At 41.0% G+C, this 22,007-nt stretch overlaps 1 protein-coding gene across 5 annotated transcripts in view; it reads left to right on the top strand.

The window, feature by feature from the left end:
- The window catches only part of poc1b (POC1 centriolar protein B), a 126,852-nt gene that overhangs the window by 75,041 nt on the left and 29,804 nt on the right, over positions 1 to 22,007 (top strand). The window lies entirely within an intron of this gene.

Here is a 22,007-nt window from a genome sequence, read left to right as displayed (position 1 = left end):
AAAATACCATTTCTGAGCTATTCTCACTTCTGACGAATGGTCAGTAGACTCCAAAGCATTACTTCTTTCTTTGTTCTCTCTACAAGTGCTGCAGGAACTGCCAAGTTTCTCCAACACTTCATTTATGTGCACGCACTCGATGTGTGTTTCAACTTAACAAAACCGGTGGCAGATATTAAAAACCCAAACAACTGCAGATGCTGTAAATCGGAAATAAAAACAGAAATTGCTGGAAAAGCTCAACAGGTCTGGCAGCATCTGTGAAGAGAAATCAGTTAACATTTTGGGTTGAGTGACCCTTCCTCAGTTCTCAATCAGGTGACCGATATTTGCTGGTTCAATTCTCAGGGCTTTCCCATTTGAAATCTAAATGGAGCTTGGCAGATCAGTCAATCATCATTAAATATGGTCTTCTTTGTGACAACGTCTTTGCTAATCAGAATCCACTAGGAAACCAATCAGTATTCTCCCCTCATGCAGTGTTAATGTTGACTTTCTCTCCATTGGTTTTGAATTGACCTAATGAGCACAGGCTGAAAAGCTTCAACAAAATATCCTTTCTCAGCAATACACATACTGTTGGGAAGAACTTGTTATCTATTGTAATACCACAACTTTCCCTGCAGAGGGCAATATTTGTGTCCATTTTGAAAACTACTTTGTGGATAGCTGGATTTGAGTACTTTTTTATTCACTCGTGGGACATGAAGATCACCTTCATTTATTACCCATCTCTTGAGAAGGTAGTGGTGAGCTCCATTCTTGAACTGCTGCAGTCCATGTGATGTAGATCGATCCACATTGCACTTAGGGATGGAATTCCAGCATTTTAACCCAGCAACAGTTACAGATTTCAAAGTCAGAAGGTGAATGGTTTGGAAGAGAACTTAGACAGTGGTTATCCCAATACATGCTGCCCTCGTCCTTCTAGATGTAAGTGGCTGTGGGTTTGAAAGGTACTGTCCTAGGATATCTGTGGCACATCTTGTAAGTAGTATGCATTGCTGCTACTGAGTGTCAGTGATGGAGTAAGTGGCTGCTTTATGGATGTGCTACCAATCAAGTGGGACACTTTGCCCTGGATGATGTCAAGCCTCCAAAGTGTTGTTGGAGCTGCACTTTTCCAGACAAGTTGGGGGAGTATTCCGTCTCACTCCTGACTCGTGCCTTGGTAGATCGTGGTCAGGCTTTGGGCATTCGGGAGGTGAAGTTACCTGCAGTATTTCTTAGCCTCTGACCTGCTGTTGTCGTGAGTAAGTCCATTTGAGGTCTGGTCAATAGTAACCCCCAGGATGTTGATAATTGGGAGCAAGTAGGGAGGGGATTCAGTGAATGTAATATCATTGAATGTTATGGGGTAATGATTATATTGTCTATCTCCTACTGCAGATGGTAATTTCCAGGCATATACAGTATATGCTGCTGAGACTACATTGTAATATTTCAGTTATCCTGTAGATGGTGCTGTTGGGCTGCAAACCACATTGATCCCAACACAATACTTCAATGTGTCAGACACAAATTTAAGTTTAGAAGTTGCAACTGCTCCTTGCTTAGCTTAATTTTCCTAACTTGGGCTAATATCTTAATGCCCAGCAGTTGATTTGCACTCCACATAATACTGCATGAATGTACAATTTCATTAGGTTTGCAATAAACATCAGCAGCAGGGCATGTGATTTACTAGCCTGTCTCCATGTTTGGTAAACCTATTTAGAACATTATTATCATTGAGCAGGGTAATGAAAAAGCCAAGTGCAGAAATTGAGACATAAATCAGACAAGTGTAAACATTTACTCAGAGCTGAAAATGTGTTGCTGGAAAAGCGCAGCAGGTCAGGCAGCGTCCAAGGAACAGGAGATTCGACATTTCGAGCATAAGTTCTTCAGAAATGCAGCACTTTTCCAGCAACACATTTTCAGCTCTGATCTTCAGCATCTGCAGACCTCATTTTTTCCTTAAACATTTACTCAGAAAAGACAGAAGCATAAATATTCTGCTACCACACGCTTACTGCCTTAACAATGTGTGGAAAGAAATTAGAAAAAAAACAAAGAGAAAAGGAATTTCAAGTACTGCAAATGAAAATCTGCCTACGTTGGTGACAATTTTTCCAATGTACATTACACCTTCACAACTGCGGTAGTATCCATTGCCAGTCATTATTTATATATTAGGTGAATCAATATTTTTGGCATTTAACCAATCCCTAGATGCTTGTCCTAACTTGGGTTTAATAATTGGACATAAACTATGGTGCATGGATGATGATGATGTCTGAGAACTAGGTTCAAATTCAATATGTTAGCATAGAAGTTATGTGGGTAATGGGAATGGAGTATAGATGTAGGGAAGTCTTACTAAAATTATACAGATCTAGATCCATATTTTGCTCCCTTTACTGAAGGAAAGATACACTGGCTTTGTAAGCGATCCAGAGAAGGTTCACTAGATGGTTTCCAGGAATGGAGGGATTTTTCTCTCGAGTAGAGTTTAAGTAGTGTGTATACTCATTGGAGTTAAGAAGAATGAGAGGTGACCCACTGAAACATAAAATGTTTTGAGGGCTTGACAGGGTAGATGTGAAGAGATTGTTTTCCCTTGACATCTACGACCAGAGGACATAATCTGAGAATAAAACGTCAACCATTTAAGACTGAGGAAGAATTTCTCCTCTGGTTTGTAAATCTGTAGAATCCTTTACTGAAAAGAGCTGTAAAGACTGGGTCTAAGTGCTTTTAAGGTAGCCAGATGTTTTTTTAATCAGTAAGGAAATTAAGGAGCTGAAAATTCAGATCAGCTATGATCTTATATCTATGATCTTTTGTACAATTCATCTGTGCCAACCAGACATCCCAATCTGACTAAGTCCAATTTGCCAGCAATTGACCCATATCCCTTGCTCCTTGGATGCTGCCTGACCTGTTGTGTTTTTCCAGCAACACACTCCCAACCCATATCCCTTTAAATCCTTCCTATTCACATACCCATTCAGGTGCATTTTATTTGTTGTAATTGTACCTGCCTCCACCACTTCTTATGGCACCTTATTCAATACATGCACCACCATGTGCATGAAAAAGTTACCCCCAGTCCTTTTTAAATTTCTTTTTCTCCCCTCCTCCTCCTCCTCCTCCTCCTCCTCCTCCTCCTCCCCCCCCCCCCCCCCCCCCCCCCACCAAAACCTATGCCCTCTAATTTTGGATTCCCCCACCCTAGGAAAAATACCTTGGCAATTTACCCTATTCATGCCCCTCAGGAAGATCACTCCTCCACCTCCAACACTCCAAAGAGGGAAAATGTCCCAGCCCATTCAACTGGTCCCTATAACTCAAACCCATCAGCCTCGGTTGAATGACAGCATATTCAGTAGCTGAACGCCCTCTTTCTGTTCCTGCATTTTGTAATCTTATGGAAGTAGATGCTTTGAAAACCTGTACAAATCTGAGGAAGAAAATTCTTTGAATGTGAATCCACAAGCCAAAGTTATTCATCCAAAAGGCAAAGCAGTTAATAATTGAGCGAAAGTGGGAAAAGTGTGAATGTGATATAAAGACTGCTGGTCCAAGAAATGGAAAGCGTTCCCAATCCTTTCTCAGATTTGTTAACCATTTATTGTCGAAGGAAAAAGTAAAGAGTATTTAGCATCAAAATTAGTATATGACCTTGGAACTGATTCTCTGGAGCAAAACCTGTTACATTCCACAGTACTGAGGTTGCTCACTTGAATGAGTAGAATAGGGGAAATTCACAAGTTTGTATTATCTGTAAACCTCGCAAAAATAACTTCAGTTCCTTTGTCAAGATTTGTTAAAGCAGATTATGAATAGAAGGTTTTTTTAGTATGCTTGCCTTTATTGGTCAGTGCAGTGAATATAGGAGTTAGGACATCATGTTGCAGCTTTACAGGAAATTGTTTAGGCCACTATTGGAATACTACATTCAATTCTGGTTACCCTGCTACAGGATTCATGCTGTGAAACTTGAAAGGGTTTGGAAAAGATTTACAAGGATGCTATCGGGATTGGAGGGATTGAGCGATAGGGAAAGGTGAATGAGGTGGGCTATTTTCCCTGGAGCTTTGGAGGCTGAGGGTGACCTTTTATAGAGGTTTACAAATCATGAGGGGCATAGATAGGGTGAATAGCCAAGATCTTTTCCCCAGGATAGCAGAGTCCAAAACTAGGGGACATAGGTTTAAGGTGAGAGAGGAAAGATTTAAAAGGAACCTAAGGGACAACTTTTTCATCCTGAGGGTGGTGCATGTATGCAATGAACTGCCAGAGGAAGTGGCGGAGGCTGGTACAATTACAACATTTAAAAGGCATCTGGATGGATGGATATATACCGAGAAAGAGTTTGGAGGGATATGAGCCAAATACAGGCAAATAGGACTAAGATTAGGATATCTGGTCAGCATGAATGAATTGGACAGAAGGGTCTTTTTCCATGCTGTATGACTGAGACTTTGGGATGTGATCCCAAAACTGACCCCTGTGGAACTCAACTAGTTGCCATTCTGCTATCCTGAAAGTGACCCCTTTAAATCCATTTTCTGCCAGTCAGCCAATCCTTGATCCATGACAGTACCTTGCCCTAACACCATGGACTCTTATCTTATTTAGCAGCCTCCTGTGCGACAACTTGTCAAAGGCTTTCTATAAATCAAAATCGATTGTGTCCACTAGCTTTCCTTTGTCTAACTTGTTGCCTCCTCAAAGAATTCAAAAAGATTTGTCAGGTATGACGTCCCCTTAATAAGCTGTGCTGACTCAACCCTATTTTACAATGCACTTTTAAGTACTCTGCAATCTCATCCTTCATGATGGATTCTAAAATCTTACCAATGATAGAGGTCAGGCTAATCCATCCATAATTTCCCATCTTCTGTGTACTTAAGCAAGTGTAAACATTTTAGGAGCAAATTACTGCAGATACTGGAATCCATACTGAAAACAAAAAATGCTGGAAATCACAGCAGGTCAGGCAGCATCATTGAAGAGAGAGCAAGCTAATGTTTCGAGTCTAGATGATTTCATCAGAGCTGACGTGAAGTCAGTCCTGCTTGGGTACCTTCCCATGTAACAGTTACCCCTTCATCACCTCTCTGCTCCTCATCCAAGGTCCTAAACCACCTTTCCAGGTGAAGCAGAGTTTCATCCTTCCCTTCAACCTGGTGTATTGCATTCGCTGCACACAATGTGGCCTACTCTACATTGGAGAAACTAAACACAGACTGGTTAACCGTTTCGCTAAACACCTCTGGTCCGTGTGCAAGCAAGACCCTGACCTTCCAGTCATTTTAACACAGCGTCCTGCTCACATGTCCACTTGTCTGTCCTGGGCATTCTGTTATGGTCCAGTGAATCACAGCACAAACTGGAGGGACAATGTCTCATCTTCACACTGGCACTTTACAACCTTCTGGACTTCAAATTGAATTCAGCATCTTCAGATTGTAAACCCACTATCATTCCTTCTCTTTTAGCTTTACTTGCTACATTCTCTGTCAGCATGTCCTCTGAGCCCTCCCTCCAGTTCAGTGGGACTGTCTGTTCTTTAAAGTTTGGCAGTTAAACACATTATTATTCTGCCTTTCTCACATTGCAATAACCTAATCTGCACAATCAATGCCCTTTCTCCGTCAGCACTCCCACCCCACCCCAATCATTACATATGTGCTGCTCCTTCTACATTTCATGTCAGCTCTGAAGAATCATCTAGACTTGAAATGTTAGTTTGCTCTCTATCCATGGATGCTGCCTGACCCACTGTGATTTCCAGCATTTTTTGTTTTCAGTTAAAGGTTTACATTGGCTATTTTTGAGTCCTCTGGGATCCTCCCTGATTCCAGTGTTTCGCAAAAGGTCACCACCAATGTCTCCACAATCTCCTTAACCATTCCCTTCAGAAACCTGGGGTGTAGTCCATCTGGTCCAGGGAATTTATTCCCCTTCAGACGTTCCAGCTTCCCCAGTATCTTCTCCATTACATTCACCTCTGTCCCCTGACTTTCTTGAAGTTCTGATATGCTGCTGGTATTTCCCACCATGAGGACTGATGCGAAGTACCTATTCACTTCTTGTGCCTTTTTTTTTTGTTTATCATTCCTACTTTTCCCACCTCACTTTCCAGTTATTCAATGTCCACTCTTGCCTCTATTATCTTTTTATATATCTAATAAAACTCCAGCTATCTTATTTTATTACTAGTTTGTTTATCCTCATATTTCATCCTTTCCTCCCTTGTTGTATTTTTTTTAAGTAGGTCCTCTGGCTTCCCACTAATCTTCACCACATTATATGCATTTTTGTTTGTTTTTATGCTGTCCTTCACTTGTCTGGTCAGCCATTCTCCCCTTAGTATGTTGTTTCTTCCTGGGCTTGACTTGCTGCTGTGTCTCCTAGTTACCCCCCCCCCCCCCCCCCCCCCCCAAAACCCCTGCCATTGCTGCTCCACCGTTTTCCCTGTTAGCTCACTTTCCAATCAACTCTGGCCAGCTCCTCCCTCATGTCTTTGTCGTTATCTTTTATTCAATGTAATAGTTATATCTATTCCAGCTTCTCCCTCTCAAACTCCACGGTGAATGTTATCACATTATGGTCACTGCCCTCGAGCGGTTCTTTTACTTTAAGCTCCTAATCAACTCTACCTCATTACATATTACCAAATTCAGAATTGCCTGTTCCCTAGTAGGCTGTACTATAAACTGCTCCAAAAAGACACCTCATAGGATTCCACAATTACTTGTTTTGGGATCTGCTACAACCCTGATTTTCCCAGTCCATCCATATATTGAAGTCCCCATGGTCATTGCAATAGAACCTTTCTTACATGCTTTTCTACCTCTTGATTTATTTTCTACCACACATTCTGACTACTTGTAGAAGGCCTATACATAACTTCCAACTTGGTCTTTTTCTCTTTAGTAGTTCCTCAACTCTACCCACACTTCTACACTTTCTGACTTTTTGTTTCCTGCGATTGACTTAATTTCATTTCTTACTAACAAGGAAACCCCACCCCCTTTGCCCATCTGTCTGTCTCCTTCCAGTAGACTGTATCCTTGGATACTTAGTATCCAACCCTAACTCCCTTTGCAGTCGCATCTGTGATGTCCACAACATTGTACCCGCTGGTTTCAATCTGCAATGTAAGTTCACTTACCTTACTTCATGTACTCCGCGTAAATAGTTGGGGGTCATCTGCAATGTGAACCCGGGACCCATCGCATGCTAGTACACTACAAATCCCAAAGGCAGAATTGTACCCATAGAACAATGAGGGAATGATGTAACACAAACCACTCGTTCACTGTCACGCTTTCTCGGAGAATTAAACTGGGGAACTTTAGATTGTTAAATGGCTGCACTGCTTGCTATGCTAAGAAATCATTGTTTCTCTGCTAGCTGGAAAAGAACTGTCCAACATAATCCCTCTTGCCAACTTTTAGCCTATAGCACTGTAGGTTACAGCATCTCTAGTGCACATGGAAGGGCTTTTTAAGTGCGATGGAAGATTTTTGATTCTATCGTCCTTTCTTGCAGGGAGTTTCAGGTTCCCACACCATCTTGTATCTGAGCGTTTCTCATCAACTTCTCTGTAAACTGTCTGTCCATTATTTCACATCAATCCGCCCAGATTATTAAAGAATCCACTAGGCGAAAGTGAGTACTGCAGATACTGGAGATTAGAGTGTGGTGCTGGAAAAACACAGCAAGACAGGCAGCATCCGAGGGGCAGGAAAATCGACGTTTCAGGCAAAAGCCCTTCATCAGGAATGAATATTAAAGAATCCCAGACTTTTACACAGTTTTTAAATTGTATATCTCACTTCCACCTCTTTTTAGCATCCTCTTTTCCAAAGGTAATGTATCCAATATTTTTTTCTTATGAAGAAAATAGAAATACGTGTATTTATACAGTCATTTCACGATTACAAGATATCTCGAAGTGCTTTACAAAATGTATTTTGAAGTGTTGTCATTGTTGTAACGTAGGGAATGCGACAGCTAATTTGTACATTGCAAGCTCCCAGAAATAGCAAAATGATGTTGACCAGCTAAATATTCTCCAAGGCACCTACACCCTTGTTCTTTTTTTCAAATTATGCTTGGAATATTTTACATCCATTTATAGATGGGGGCTGGGTTTAATGTCTCATTCATAAGGCAACACAGTGCAACATTCCCTCAGTATATAATGGATTGTCAGCTTTGATTTTTGTGCTTAACTCCTGGAATGGAATTTGAACCTGGAACTTTGTGATTTAGAGTTAGGAATAAGAATGCCATCAACTCAGCTACTGCTGACACATTAGCAGTGTCCTTCTAATGTTTTGTTTGTCCTTCCTGTAATGTGGGGATCAGAGCTATAATGTAATATTCTAGCTGTGGCCTAACTAGTGTCATACAGGATTCTGGCATAACCTCCTAACTCTTATAATCAGTGACTCATATGTTAAAGGAAAAAAATCTGTAAGGTTCCTTAAAAGTTTTATCTAATCTGACGACACACACTCTTAGAGCCTTTCATCCTCTTTCACGTCTACTGCACGGTGAATTTCGTTGACTGACTTGCCTTCTCCAAATGCATTATTGCACATGCCTCTACATTAAGTTTGATTTTCCGCTAAATTGACCAGTGCATTGTATATTGGCTCTTCCCCTGTCTATCCATGGCACAAGATTTTTTATTGTTCAGAAAAGTCTTCATCATACCCTCTCTGTTTAAGTCTAAACCAGCAGTACACCACAAAAGCAAGGAGTCTAGTGCTGAGCCCTGCAGCACCCCAATGGTTGCAACCTTCCAGTGGCCTGAATGTCTTTCAATCATTCCTCCTAACTACCACTGAGCCAACTTTGTTTTCCCTTTGAGTCCATGAGTTTTCACTTCCTGACCATTCTCCCACAAATTGGTCATCTCCTACGTTTAACTGATAAATAGGTTTTGTTGGTTGGGGGGAAACAATCAGTAGCTGGAATATGTTTTTTTTTTTAGATTAGATTACTTACAGTGTGGAAACAGGCCCTTCGGCCCAACAAGTCCACACCGACCCGCCGAAGCGACAACCCACCCATACCCCTACATATACCCCTTACCTGACACTACGGACAATTTAGCATGGCCAATTCACCTGACCCGCACATCTTTGGACTGTGGGAGGAAACCGGAGCACCCGGAGGAAACCCACGCAGACACGGGGAGAACGTGCAAACTCCACACAGTCACCTGAGGCGGGAATTGAACCCAGGTCCCTGGCGCTGTGAGGCAGCAGTGCTAACCACTGTGCCCTCCGCTTTTGTGGAGCTACAAAAAGTCTCCTGGTCTCATTAAGATAAAAATAAATTTGGGATAGTTTAAGCTAAGGCTTTTCAACATTTCCAAAACTTAAGTGATCATATTTTCAAATGTGGGACATCTAAGTCTCTGATTTCACCACATGCTGCATAATATATTGTACTTGAAAAGCAATGAACACTACCTGGGTCATTGCGAACTTTATTCACTGGTGTGAATGAACTTCATGTTAATGTGAAGTACTGTATTGAAATTGAAAGTTTTAAAATAGTTTTCTACCAGCACTGGTCTAATTAATCTCTCAAAGCCAGCTTTTGCTCTGCCAACATTTCACTTCTCAGAATGAATGGAAATTAGCATGCTAAAAGCTGATTGTGTAACTGCTCTCTTCTTGATTCTGAAATACTGACAATCATTGGACCCAGCAATTTAACTCGTGCTTTTTGCATCCTGATCCAATTAACAAAAGACAAGTGCAACAGTCCTCTTGGCCTGCCCTTATTTAGATTCCATATGACCATGGGGTCAGCACAGTGGCTTAGTTATTAGCACTGTTGCCTCAGTGCCAGGGACACGGGTTTGGTCCCAGACTTGGGCAACTGTCTGTGTTGTGTTTGCACATTCTCCCTGTGTCTGCATGGGTTTCTCCAGGTGCTCTGCTTTCCTCCCACAATCCAAAAGTTTGCAGGTTGGGCAATTTGGCATGGCCAATTCACTTAGTGTTCAGGGATGTGTAGGTCAGGTGCAAATGTAAAATAATAGGGTAGAGGAATGGGCCTGTGGGTACTCTTCGGAGGGTCGGTGTTGTTGCGTCAAATGGCCTGTTTCCACACTGTATGATTCAGAGGTTCTCTACCAAGGTCAGACACCTGTCAAAGCTCTTACCTAAGTGAACCAAAGAACACTATCCTATAGAAAACAGAATCGAATGTTGCAAGGCATTGTAGAACAAAAATAGTCTGTTTTTTTTCCACCATAAACTTCCATAATTCTGTTTTGTATGGCTGGTGCCTTATTTTCATAATGGATTATGCAGTTGTGTGACAAGTGAACCCATTTCAAAAGATTGTCTACTATATGAGCAAGTTGGACTAATGAACAGAGTGGCTACTCTTCAAAATCTATATCTGACTCCACGATTTGTCCTTCCAAACATAAATAAAAAATTTTGTTCTGAAAGATGTCTCCAGCAAGGGACTATACAGCTTGGATCACAGTTAGCATGTACTGCAAGGAAGGCATTCCTGCAGGTCAGGCATAATCTGTGACTGTCCAACAGTTGTCTTTAAGGAAGAGTTCAGTGGAGCTAACCCATCTTGTAAATTGATAAGTTTGCAACCATATATTTATTTATTACAGGCATCTTGTACACCTAGGTAGATGGAAGAACATCTGTCATAGTCTTTAATTCATGCTTGGAGATCAATAAGCTCTCCCTCTTCTAGTGGAACAATGCAAGTTTAAAAGACAAGTGAAAGGAACAGAATTAGTGTTGGGGCAGATGACTAAATAAATAATTCAACACTTTGAGTCCACTTCCAGCAAAGAATTTATTGAAGTTACACTGATGGGAAGAAATCTCCGGGGTTCCAGAAGTTTCTTCCCTGTTTTCAGCCATCTTTGACTCTATAAATCAATCGCATTACTAATTGGTCACATATATAGTCAATCTGGTTAATCATGGCACTGTATGATCTGTAATAGACAAACTTATGAAGCACCCTCAGTCTTCCATGATTTCACAGTGCATCTTATTCAGCCACGTTCTAATACTGCTAACTTCTGCTCCTGTAATTCAATCCACCCAGCGAACAGTGTGAGGGCCTTTTCTTACAGTTTCAAGCTGTCTCTCTAAAGTTATTGAGTTTAGTCCCTGACTGTTTACTGTATTTTAAAAGATTATATGTGTTTATATATATTCCAAATCTGTAACTATGATTATCTAGGAATCTTAACAGATCCTTTTATCCTGTGATGCATCTCATTACTTAAATCAGCTATGGAATTCTTTTATCAGCACACTCAAGGTGTCTTTATCCACCTGTTTCTGTATAAAGAATTGCAGCTGTATGTTTGCAACAACATCCTTTGTGTACTCATTGTAAGACCCTTTGTGTGCTATCGTAATCTTGTTACCTTGGATGTATTCTGTCTACAAATATTACTTTAATATTACACGAAACAAGCTCCTGCTTCAGCTAAAAAAATCTTCTCCGCTATCTTATGTTAAGTAAAACTTGCAGCCAGCCATTTTCATGTCACCTTCAGCAGGGAATCCCCAATAATTGAGAATCAAGTTAGTTAGTTGTAAACATTTTTTTGTCTCATCGAGTCATACAGGCAAAAGTGAGGACTGCAGATGCTGGAAACCAGCATCAGAGTGGTGCTGGAAAAGCACAGCAGGTCAGGTAGCATGAGACGAGCAGGAAAATCGATGTTTCGGGCAAAAGCCCTTCAGCTACTCCTGATGCTGCCTGACCTGCTGTGCTTTTCCGGCATTACTCTGATTTAAACTCATCGAGTCATACAGCAAGGAAACAAACTTTTCAGTCCAAATGTTCCATGCCAAACCAGGTTTCCCAAACTGAACGTGTCCCACTTGTCTATTTGGCTCATAGAACATAGAAAAATACATCGGCCCTCGATGTTGCGCCGATCCAAGCCCACCTAACCTACACTAGCCCACTATCCATATGTCTATCCAATGCCCGTTTAAATGCCCATAAAGAGGGAGAGTCCACCACTGTTACTGGCAGGGCATTCCATGAACTAACGACTCACTGAGTAAAGAATCTATCCCTAACATCTGTCCTATACCTACCACCCCTTAATTTAAAGCTATGCCCCCTCATAATAGCTGACTCTGTACATGGAAAAAGGTTCTCATGGCCAACCCTATCTAAACCCCTAATCATCTTGTACACCTCTATCAAGTCACCCCTAAACCTTCTTTTCTCCAATGAAAACAGCCCCAAGCACCTCAGCCTTTCCTCATACGATCTTCCTAACATACCAGGCAACATCCTGGTAAACCTCCTCTGCAACCGTTCCAGTGCCTCCACATCCTTCCTATAGTCTGGCGACCAAAACTGCACACAATACTCCAGATTCAGCCACACCAGAGTCTTATACAACTGCAACATGACCTCAGGACTCCGGAACTCAATTCCTCTACCAATAAAAGCCAGTACGCCATATGCCTTCTTCACAGCACTATTTACCTGGGATGGCAACTTTCAGAGATCTGTGTACATGGACACCAAGATTCCTCTGCTCATCCACACTACCAAGTATCCGACCATTAGCCCAGTACCCCATCTTCTTGTTACTCTTACTAAAGTGAATCACTTCACACTTGGCTACATTGAACTCCATTTGCCACCTTTCTGCCCAGCTCTGCAGCTTATCTATATCCTGCTGTAACCTGCCACATCTTTCCTCACCCTCCCTCACTGTCAACAACTCCACCGACTTTCGTGTCATCTGCAAACTTGCTCACCCAACCTTCTAGCCCCTCCTCCAGGTCATTTATAAAAATGACAAACAGCAATGGTCCCAAAACAGATCCTTGTGGAACACCGCTGGTAACTGCACTCCAAGATGAACCTTTACCATCAACTACTACCCTCTGTCTTCTTCCAGCCAGCCAATTCCTAATCCAAACCTCCAACTCACCCTCAATGCCAGACCTCCGTATTTTTTGCAGTAGCCTACCATGGCTCATACCTTTCTAAAAGTTTTCTCTTCAATGTACCTAGCCAAATGTTTGTTTAAATGTTGTAACTGTACCTGCATCTACTACTTCCTCTGGCAGTTCATTCCACATACGAACCATCCTCTGGGGGAAAAAAAATTGCCCCTCCAGCCCCTTTTAAGTCTTTCTCCCTTCAGCTAAAAATGTGCCCTCTGGTTTAGAATTCCTCTACTCTAGGGAAAAGACCTTTGCTATGCACCTTATCTGTGCCCCTCATGACCTTATGAACCTCTATAAGGTAACCCCTCAACCATCTACGTTCCAGTGAAATATCCAGTCTCTCTTTATAATTCAAACTCTCCAGTCCTGGCAACATCCCAGTAAATCTTTTCTGAGACCCGTCCAATTTAATAATATCTTTCCTACGGCAGGGTGACCAGACCTGTACACAGTACTCCAAGGGGGCCCTCGCCTACGTTCTGTACAATCTCAGCATCAGTCCAAACTTCTATACTCAGTGGTCTGAGCAGTGAAGCAAGTGTGCTGAGCACCTTCTTTCTGTTGAGTCTCTCTGTTTGACAACACTCCCCAGGGCCATACCATTAACTGTCAAAGAACTGCGCTTGTTCATTTTACCAAAATGCATTACCTCACATTTATCCAAGTTAAACTCCATCTGCACTCCTCAGGCCATTGCCCCAATTGATCAAGATCCCTTTGTAATCTTAGATAACGTTTTTTACTGTCGACTATGCCACCAATTTTGGGGTTGTTGACTTACTCGCCAAGCAGGTAAGTTTGTTCACAGACATTTCATCAGCATTCTACTAACATCATCAGTGGGCCTTTGATGAAGTGTTTGCGTTCTATCAAGCTTGCAATTTGTGTGTCTGGGTCTGCTGGTGTCATTTCCAGTTTTGTTTCTCGTTCTGTTTCTTAGTGATTGGTATACGGAGTCCAACTCTACATGTTTGTTTATGGAATTCCAGGCTGAGTGCCAGGCTTCCAGGAGCTTCCATGCATGTTTCTATTTGACTTGTCTTAGGATGGATATCAGATCCCAGTCGAATTGGGGTCCTTCATTGTCCATGTATATGAATACAAGTGATAGCTAGTCATGTCTCTTGGCGGCTAGTTGGTGTTCATGTACTTGAATACTCTGAGCAATTTTGATGTCATCTGAAACTTACTCACCTGCCTCCTGAATTCTCATCCAAATAGTTTATATAAACATAAAGCAACTGTGAACCCAGCACCAATTTCTGCAGTCCCGTCTCCTCCTGCCAAGCCAATTTTGTATCCAATTGGTAAGCTATCCCTGAATCCCATGTAATCTAACTTTACTAATCAGTCTACCATGCAGAGCCTTGTCAAAGGCATTTCTGAAATCCATGTCGACACAGTCTACTGTTCTACCCTCAATCGTGGCTTGCATCTTCATGGATCATCTTGACTGACTATTCTGGTTGGAGTACGTGGGTATTCCTGGCTAGATTGCCCATTCCTAATTGCCAGGCAGTTAAGAATCAAGTACATTGGCAATATGTCTGGAGTCACATGTAGGCCAAACTGGGTAAGGATGGTTCTTTTCCTTTCCAAGGTATTAATAGCCAGATGGATGAAGGAGAAGATGCCAAAGTAAACATAGTCTCTTAAAGACTGGGGAAATAATAATAAGGAATAAGAAAATGAAAGAGGAGCTGAATAAATACATTGCATTGGTCTTACAATTGAGGATGCTAATATCGTTCCAAAAATATTAAATAATCAAGCCCAAACTGGTTTGGGAAGTAAACACAACTACTATTGCTCAAGGGAAAAGTCCTATGGAAACAAATAGGGTTAAAAAACCAACAAATCCTCTGAACGTGATAAGTTGCATCCTAGATTTTGAGGAAGTAGCTGCAGAAATAGTGTATGCACTGATACTAATTGTCCCAGAATCCATGGATTCTAGCAAAGGTCCCGGAGGTTTGGAACACTGCCAATGTAACATCAAATTATTGAAAAGGGAGGGAAACAAAAACAGGTAACTATAGGTCATTTATTTTTAACATTTGTCATTGGGAAAATCTTAATAAGGGATGCAATAGTACAGCATTTTAGAAATGCGTCATATAATCAGAGTCCACATGGTTGCCAGAAGGAGAACCTCCTGCTGACAAAGGTATTCAAATTCGTTGAGCTAACAACAAGGATAGATAAAAAGAATGTATGTCTGGCATAAGTGCCTTGGAGGTTGCCCAACTAAACCTTCAAGGTGACTGTGGTAGCAGGTGCACATGACCTGTCGTGTAGTTTGGTCATATGCAACATGGAGGTCCTTCGCAGCATTGATGAGCTGATTTCGCCAGGTCCTCACTGGTTTCTGTGTAAAGATTTCTCAACATCTAGTGTGTTTAGTAAGATATAACTGTTAATTTAAACCAATTAACAGGAATCTTACATGGTAAGATCGGAAGCTGAATGTTAATGAGGTGAGATGGCCATTAACAAGGTGCATCATAACTGGCCTTTCCAGACTTCTTGTACAATTCTGCTTCTAATCCTACCATCGCCAGCATCACATGGGCCCTTAGAAGATTTTGCCCATAGTTCAGCTGCTATGATGGGATTTGAGCCTGTCCCCCCAGAGCATTAGCCTGTGCCTTTAGACCTGTAACCTTACCAGTATCCCCATGATAACATAAAAATATGGGAACAGTTAAAGCTGAATCTTGGAAGCCATTGAAAGCTAGCACATTGCTGAAACAAAATGAAATTAATGTAAGTCAGTATTGAAGTTGCTCACAAATCCAATGGCTTTTGTAATTCTTACCTGAAATATTCTTTCATTAAAACTTAATGCATTTATTATGGGAGAAAATGTAGTTTATTTAGGAAAATTCCAGTATACAATTATTTTAGATTAAAATGTTAGCTCAAATACTATTAATGCTGGGATTGTTGAACAATTAGCATTCTCTCAAGGAGAACAGATTGTGCGTCAACATCAGAACTTTCTTTTGCCAAGTGAAAATAAGATAATGCTGTACATAATATGTTAAGTACTGTGCTTCCTGTAAGGACTCCAAGCAGTTGCAATAGTTTGTTTCCATTGCATTCCATCTGACAATACCATGATGTGTAAAATATCTCTCTTCATTTGGTGACCCACCACCACTGCAGGTGGCTTCGCTGTCATCATCTACGATTTCCACAACTCCAAATGAACCAACCTCTAAACTCTTTCTGTTGGAAGGAACAGTTCACTACATGACAGCTAGCACATGTTCCTGCCACTGCATTGCTAGATTTTCTTATCCCTGCATCATTACATCTGAGAATACATGCATTCAGTGTGCCCACAGTGCCAAACAATTCTCCTTTGCATGAAATTTGCAGATGTGTTAAACCTGCTGTCCACTGCAGGGTGTCCTTTGCATTTGGAATACCAAAAATTGATGAGATGACCACTTTGTCAAACATCCTGAAGCTTTCTGTCACTTGACATTTCAGACCTCTAGCTCTCTCCAACTCAGACCTCTGTTCTTAAACTTATGCACTGTTTTAGATCAGCTTAACACAATCTCAGAGAACAGCAGTTTTTCATTTGTTTAGGTACTTTGCTCCCCTGTGATTATGTTGACTTTAATAATTTAGACTTCAGTTATAGTTTTTCTTCAGGATATGCTTGCATTGTTGATAGCGTATTTGTATTTTCAAGGAGTGTTGCCTGTTGGAGGTGGCACAGTTGGCACTGTAGTACTCAACACCCATGAAGTGTATCTGTTTGTTCTCTGGGGCTAGGATCCTGTACCTTTGCAAAATTCCCTGTTCCCATTTTCACTTGTCTTGCCTCGCAAAAGACACACGTCCCATCCTAACCGCTGCAACAGCACTGGTACATTCTGTGCCTCATTATTTTTGTTTAATGTAACAATGCATTTATGCATTCTAAGAATCATTTTACATTCAACTATTTTCTTTCTCCCCCTCTATCTATTGTAGTGTTCTCCTCATTTCTTCCAGTTTTGGTAAAGGGTCTAGACTGGAAATCTAAACTTGCCTATTCCTCAACAAGTTGCTAATTGATGTGCTGATTTTTTTCCCATTTCTATTTCAAAATTCGTTTTTGTGCTTTTTATGTTTCTTTAATCAATGATCTTTGAAAAGTCATTCTTTTAAAATACCTAGTCAAAATGTCAGAGGCTCCAATACTGCAGCTTGTTTGGGAGTGTTTTTGCTGTGTGGAAAATATAGGGACAGCTAAAGTTCCAAGAATTATTTCTGTTCCTTCGTTTCCTGTGTTTCTGGTCACCCTTGACCTCACTGCTGTGAAAGCACAAATAGCCCTCGTTGGTATCTATAATAGCAACTTGTTCCATGTGCAGATACAGAGTCAGTGTCACTGTTTCACATAGTTGATAAGGAAACATTCAAAGAATGTTCAACAAGCCATCAGCCACATAGTCTGTAGCAACTGTTCCTTCCTTTCTTCCTGTTTAAAAGTAACTTCCTTCAGGGAGAAATGCACCTCAAGGTATGTAACTGCAGAAGTTCCACAGGAAATGGTATCTGTGGTGCTGACAGCTAGTGTTTTTGTCACTTGGCTTGCCAGGCAGTAATGAGCTTCCTGCTGACATAAAAGATGATTTACTGATCTAAATGCCATTTCCGTGAGAAGTTTGTTATAGTTTTCCAGAGGATACTAAAGTTAGCATCTCACAGTTGTCCAGCACATCAGTTACCAAACTGAGACTTATATTTTAAGTGCAATTAGATTTATAAAGATAGAAGTACATTCTTGGTGTTCCTTAGTAAGGCTGATCTTGATATTGCCTGTAATAAATATGATAGTTACTGAATAATGAATACCCTGGTGAAAGGTTATATTATTTTCGGTGAATTTACACTGCAGTATTAAATGCCATGGAACAGTAGGTTTGTGGTTCGATGTATTATATCATTTGTATGAATGGTAAAAATGATTTGTAGTATCTTAAATCTTGTGCTGATGTCAGGCAGATGTTTCAAAGTGAGCATTCTGGCATGTTTATTGGTTGGATAAACCTGATTAGAAAGCTAGATTTTGCATTTTTACCCTTTTAATCTTCAGATCATAGCTGCTTCCTACTCAACCACCGCACTACAATATAAAATTATAGTGGCAATTTTCTTACATTTCGTGACAATATGACTCTTAAACTCCCCAGCTGATAAAGCCATTATTTTGTTGGAAATATTTAAATGAGTGGTTGCAGGAATCTTAGAAAGAAGAGCAGGTGTTGATTCCATGGCTTGTAAAGCCCAGTCCACCATTCAACATGATCATGGCTGATCATTGGCCTCAAATCCACCTCTCTTTCCTACTCCCCCACTGCCACAATTTATTAGTTATAAATGTTGAACTCTGTAGTGAAGTTGATTTTGTTTTACTGAAAATGCATTTAACTGTATTTGGGTTGAAACTGGACAATCTCAGAATTGTTACTGTGTAGAAGTAGGCCATTCAGCCCATGTTTGCACAGCTCTCCGAATGAACATGGTGACAGTGCCATCTCCCTGCCCATTCGCCAAAATAGTGCGTAATATTTCTATTTAAATAATCTAAAGCCCTGTTGAATGCCTCAAACGTATCTGCCTCCAGCAAACTTTTAGGCAAGTCAATGGAAGTCTGGAAACACTATTTCAACAAGGACAAGATGCATTAGGTTGCTACTACTTTAATTCCTTACTGTTCCTCGGATGCTGCCCGAACTGCTGTGCTTTTCCAGCACCACTCTAATCTAGAATCTGGTTTCCATCATCTGCAGTCCTTACCTTGTTGATTGTAAAAGTATTTTTGAATACTTTTGATGACAGTATATTACATTGCAGCTATATAATTTACAAAATAGTTTGTTCAATATAATAGTTCTCAATCTAGGTTTTGTCACCAGTTTTAATCTCATACACTTGATAGACAACTGAGTCAAGACTCCTAATTTGAAATGAGTCCCTGGCATAGTTGCAAGGTTTAAGATGCTACAAATAGTTCACTATTCAAATGAAAGTGTCATAGTTTAGATTTTAAACCTACCTTTCTTTCCACAAAAAAAACAGTTTGATTATATTTTGTGATACATATTCAGGAATATAAAATCTAGGAAAGGTTCCTCCACCCCCATGGAATATAAAAGTGAGATTCACAGACTATTTCTGACCATATGGGCCTGGTAATGAATTAATAAAGTACAAATTTTAAAATCTTATATGGTCTTAATGTGAGAGAAGTGAATGATATATTGGTGCAGCTAAGTATAAAGCTGCATGCAGCAACTTTTAGGGGCAATTGCAAAATATCTGTTCATTTCTTAAATGTCCACTCAAAGTATACTTCCCCTTGTTATTTTGATCTCCTGTTGGCTAGTTAAGTAGTTCTGCAATTTATGAACATGCAAGCACATTATCCTTCCTGTTCAGTTATTTATAGTGTCACTTTTGAGAGTATTTCCTGTTGCAGTATTTCTCATCTTTGACATCCTTCATTTCGCACTGAGGGCAGTGTCTTTATCTTACCTTTTAAGTGTAATTATATTCTGAGTTAGTCACCCTCTTTAAGGAGGTTACTAGGACTTGACTAAATCTACAAATGTATTTGTTCCCTCAAGTGTAGCGGGTATGGTACTAATTTATTTGCATGGTTCCTTTTAGAATATGAGCAGACAAAAACAGAAATTGCTGGAGAAAGTCCGGTCTGGCAGCACCTGTGGGAAGAAAGCAGAGTTAAAGTTTTGAGATAAGACCGTTCCTGAACGGTCACCAGACTCTGTCTCTGTCCTGTCTTCTGTTCTTTGAATTGCTCAGGGTAGTGTCCTAGGCCCAACTGCTGCATCAATGACCCTACCTCTCCATCATAAGGTCAGAAGTGGGGGATTTTTGCTGATGATTGCATAATATTCAGCACCATTCATGGCTCCTCAGATACTGAAAATTAGATTCCCTACAGTGTGGAAACAGGTCCTTCGGCCCAACAAGTTCACACCAACCCTCCAAAGAGCAACTCACCAGACCCATTCCCCTACATTTACCTGACTAATGCATCTAACACTACGGGCAATTTAGCATGGCCAATTCACCTAACCTGCATATCTTTGGACTGTGGGAGGAAACCGGAACACCAGGAGGAAACCCACGCAGATATAGGGAGAATGTGCAAACTCCACAGACAGTTGCCCAATGCGGGTATTGAACCCGAGTCCCTGGCGCTGTGAGGCTACAATGCTAACCACTGAGCCACAGTACCTGAAGCTGACCATGTTTAAATGCAGTGAGGTCTGTACAATTTCTAGGCTCGAGCTGATAAGTGGCAAGTAATGTTCAAGCCACACAAATGCCAGATAATGATCATTCCTACTAAGAGACGATCTAACCATCACCTCGTGATATTGAATGGTGTTAACATCACTGAATCCCCCACTATCAAGATCCTTGGGGGTTACCATTGATCAGAAACTCAACTGGACTCACCACATAAACGTAGTGGCTACAAGAGCAGGTCAGAGGTTAGGAATAATGCAGCAAGTAGTTCACTACCTGACTCCCCAAAGACTGTCCTCCATCTACAAGGCACAAGTCAGGAGTGTGATGAAATACTCGCCACTTGCTTTAATGGGTGCAGTTCCAACAATATTGAAGAAGCTTGACACCACCCAGGACAAAGCAGCTCAGTTGATTATCGTACCGCATCCACAAGCATCTACTCCCTCCATCACCAATGCTCAGTACAGCAGTGTGCACTGTCTACAAGATTCATTGTAGAAATTCACCAAAGATTCTTAGACATCACCTTACAAACCAATAACCACCATCCAGAAGGACAAGGGCAGCAGACAGATGGGAGCACCACCTGCAAACTTACTTCCCAGCAAATCACTACTTGGAAATATATCGGCATTCCTTCACTGTTGTTGGGTCAAACTCCTGGAATTCCCTCCACAACGGCATTGTAGATCAACTTGTAATATGTTGACTGCAGCAGATCAACAGTGCAGCTCGCTACCATATCTCAAAGGTAAGTAGGGACCAGTGATGATTGCTGGCCAGCCAGTGACACCCGGATCCAACAAGTGAATTTTTAAAAAAGGCCTGGCCATGCCATTCCAAACATCCGAAACACATTGCCAACTTACTAAGAAATAACAGTAGTTTTATTAATAAAAAAAAACATGTATTTATAGATGCACTCCATCTCTATCACCTAGAAGAAGATCAGGTGCTTGGGGGCACCACTGTCTGCAATTTCCTCTCTAAATTGCACACCATCCTGACTTAGAAATATATCACTATTCCTTCATTGCCGTTGGATCACAATGGTGGGATTCTTGGCTAGCAGCATTTGCTATGTACCTACGACCGAAGGATTCAGTAGTTCAAGAAGCCAGCTTCACCACTTTTTCCAGGGCAGTCAGGGATGGGCAATGCTAACTTAGCCAGCAATGCCCACATTCCCATGAACAAATAACAAAGAAGATGCAGAAGCGGAGTTAGTCTTGGCTCAGTGGTGACATTAAAGCCCCCTGAGGCAGTATTTTGATCCTATTCAGCCTTTATCAGACAGCAAAGAGGCATTCCAGTCTCTGAATACTGGGCTGACATCTAGTGGGGTGTACTTGCCCAATAGGAATAGAGTAACCCTGGTCGGCAGACCCATAGTTACTTCATGCTGTAATGTTTTGAAGTTGCAGTTTGAATGTGTTCATGTGAAGCTGCCATACTTAGAAGCACAAGTAGATGGAGCTGTACTAAGCAACAGAAAGCATTAAATGATTGCTTAATTTTTTAAAAATCAATATTGTTTATTTGTATAATATTAAATCTTGGTCTGCTTTTGGCTATATTAAGTCCCAAGAACATTATGCATGGCCAAGAACTTCTCAGGTTCACATCCTATCTGTCCAGTTGCAATAGAGTCAAGATCTATCATTGTAACTAGTCAATTTTCATGATAAGGAGTACTAGGTCAGTCAATGACCAGGTTTATGGGCAAAT

The sequence above is a fragment of the Hemiscyllium ocellatum genome, chromosome 19, assembly GCF_020745735.1.
Source record: "Hemiscyllium ocellatum isolate sHemOce1 chromosome 19, sHemOce1.pat.X.cur, whole genome shotgun sequence".
NCBI lineage: Eukaryota > Metazoa > Chordata > Chondrichthyes > Orectolobiformes > Hemiscylliidae > Hemiscyllium > Hemiscyllium ocellatum.
The sequence above is the reverse complement of the archived record's forward strand: the minus strand, read 5'-3'. Positions and strand labels throughout refer to the sequence as shown.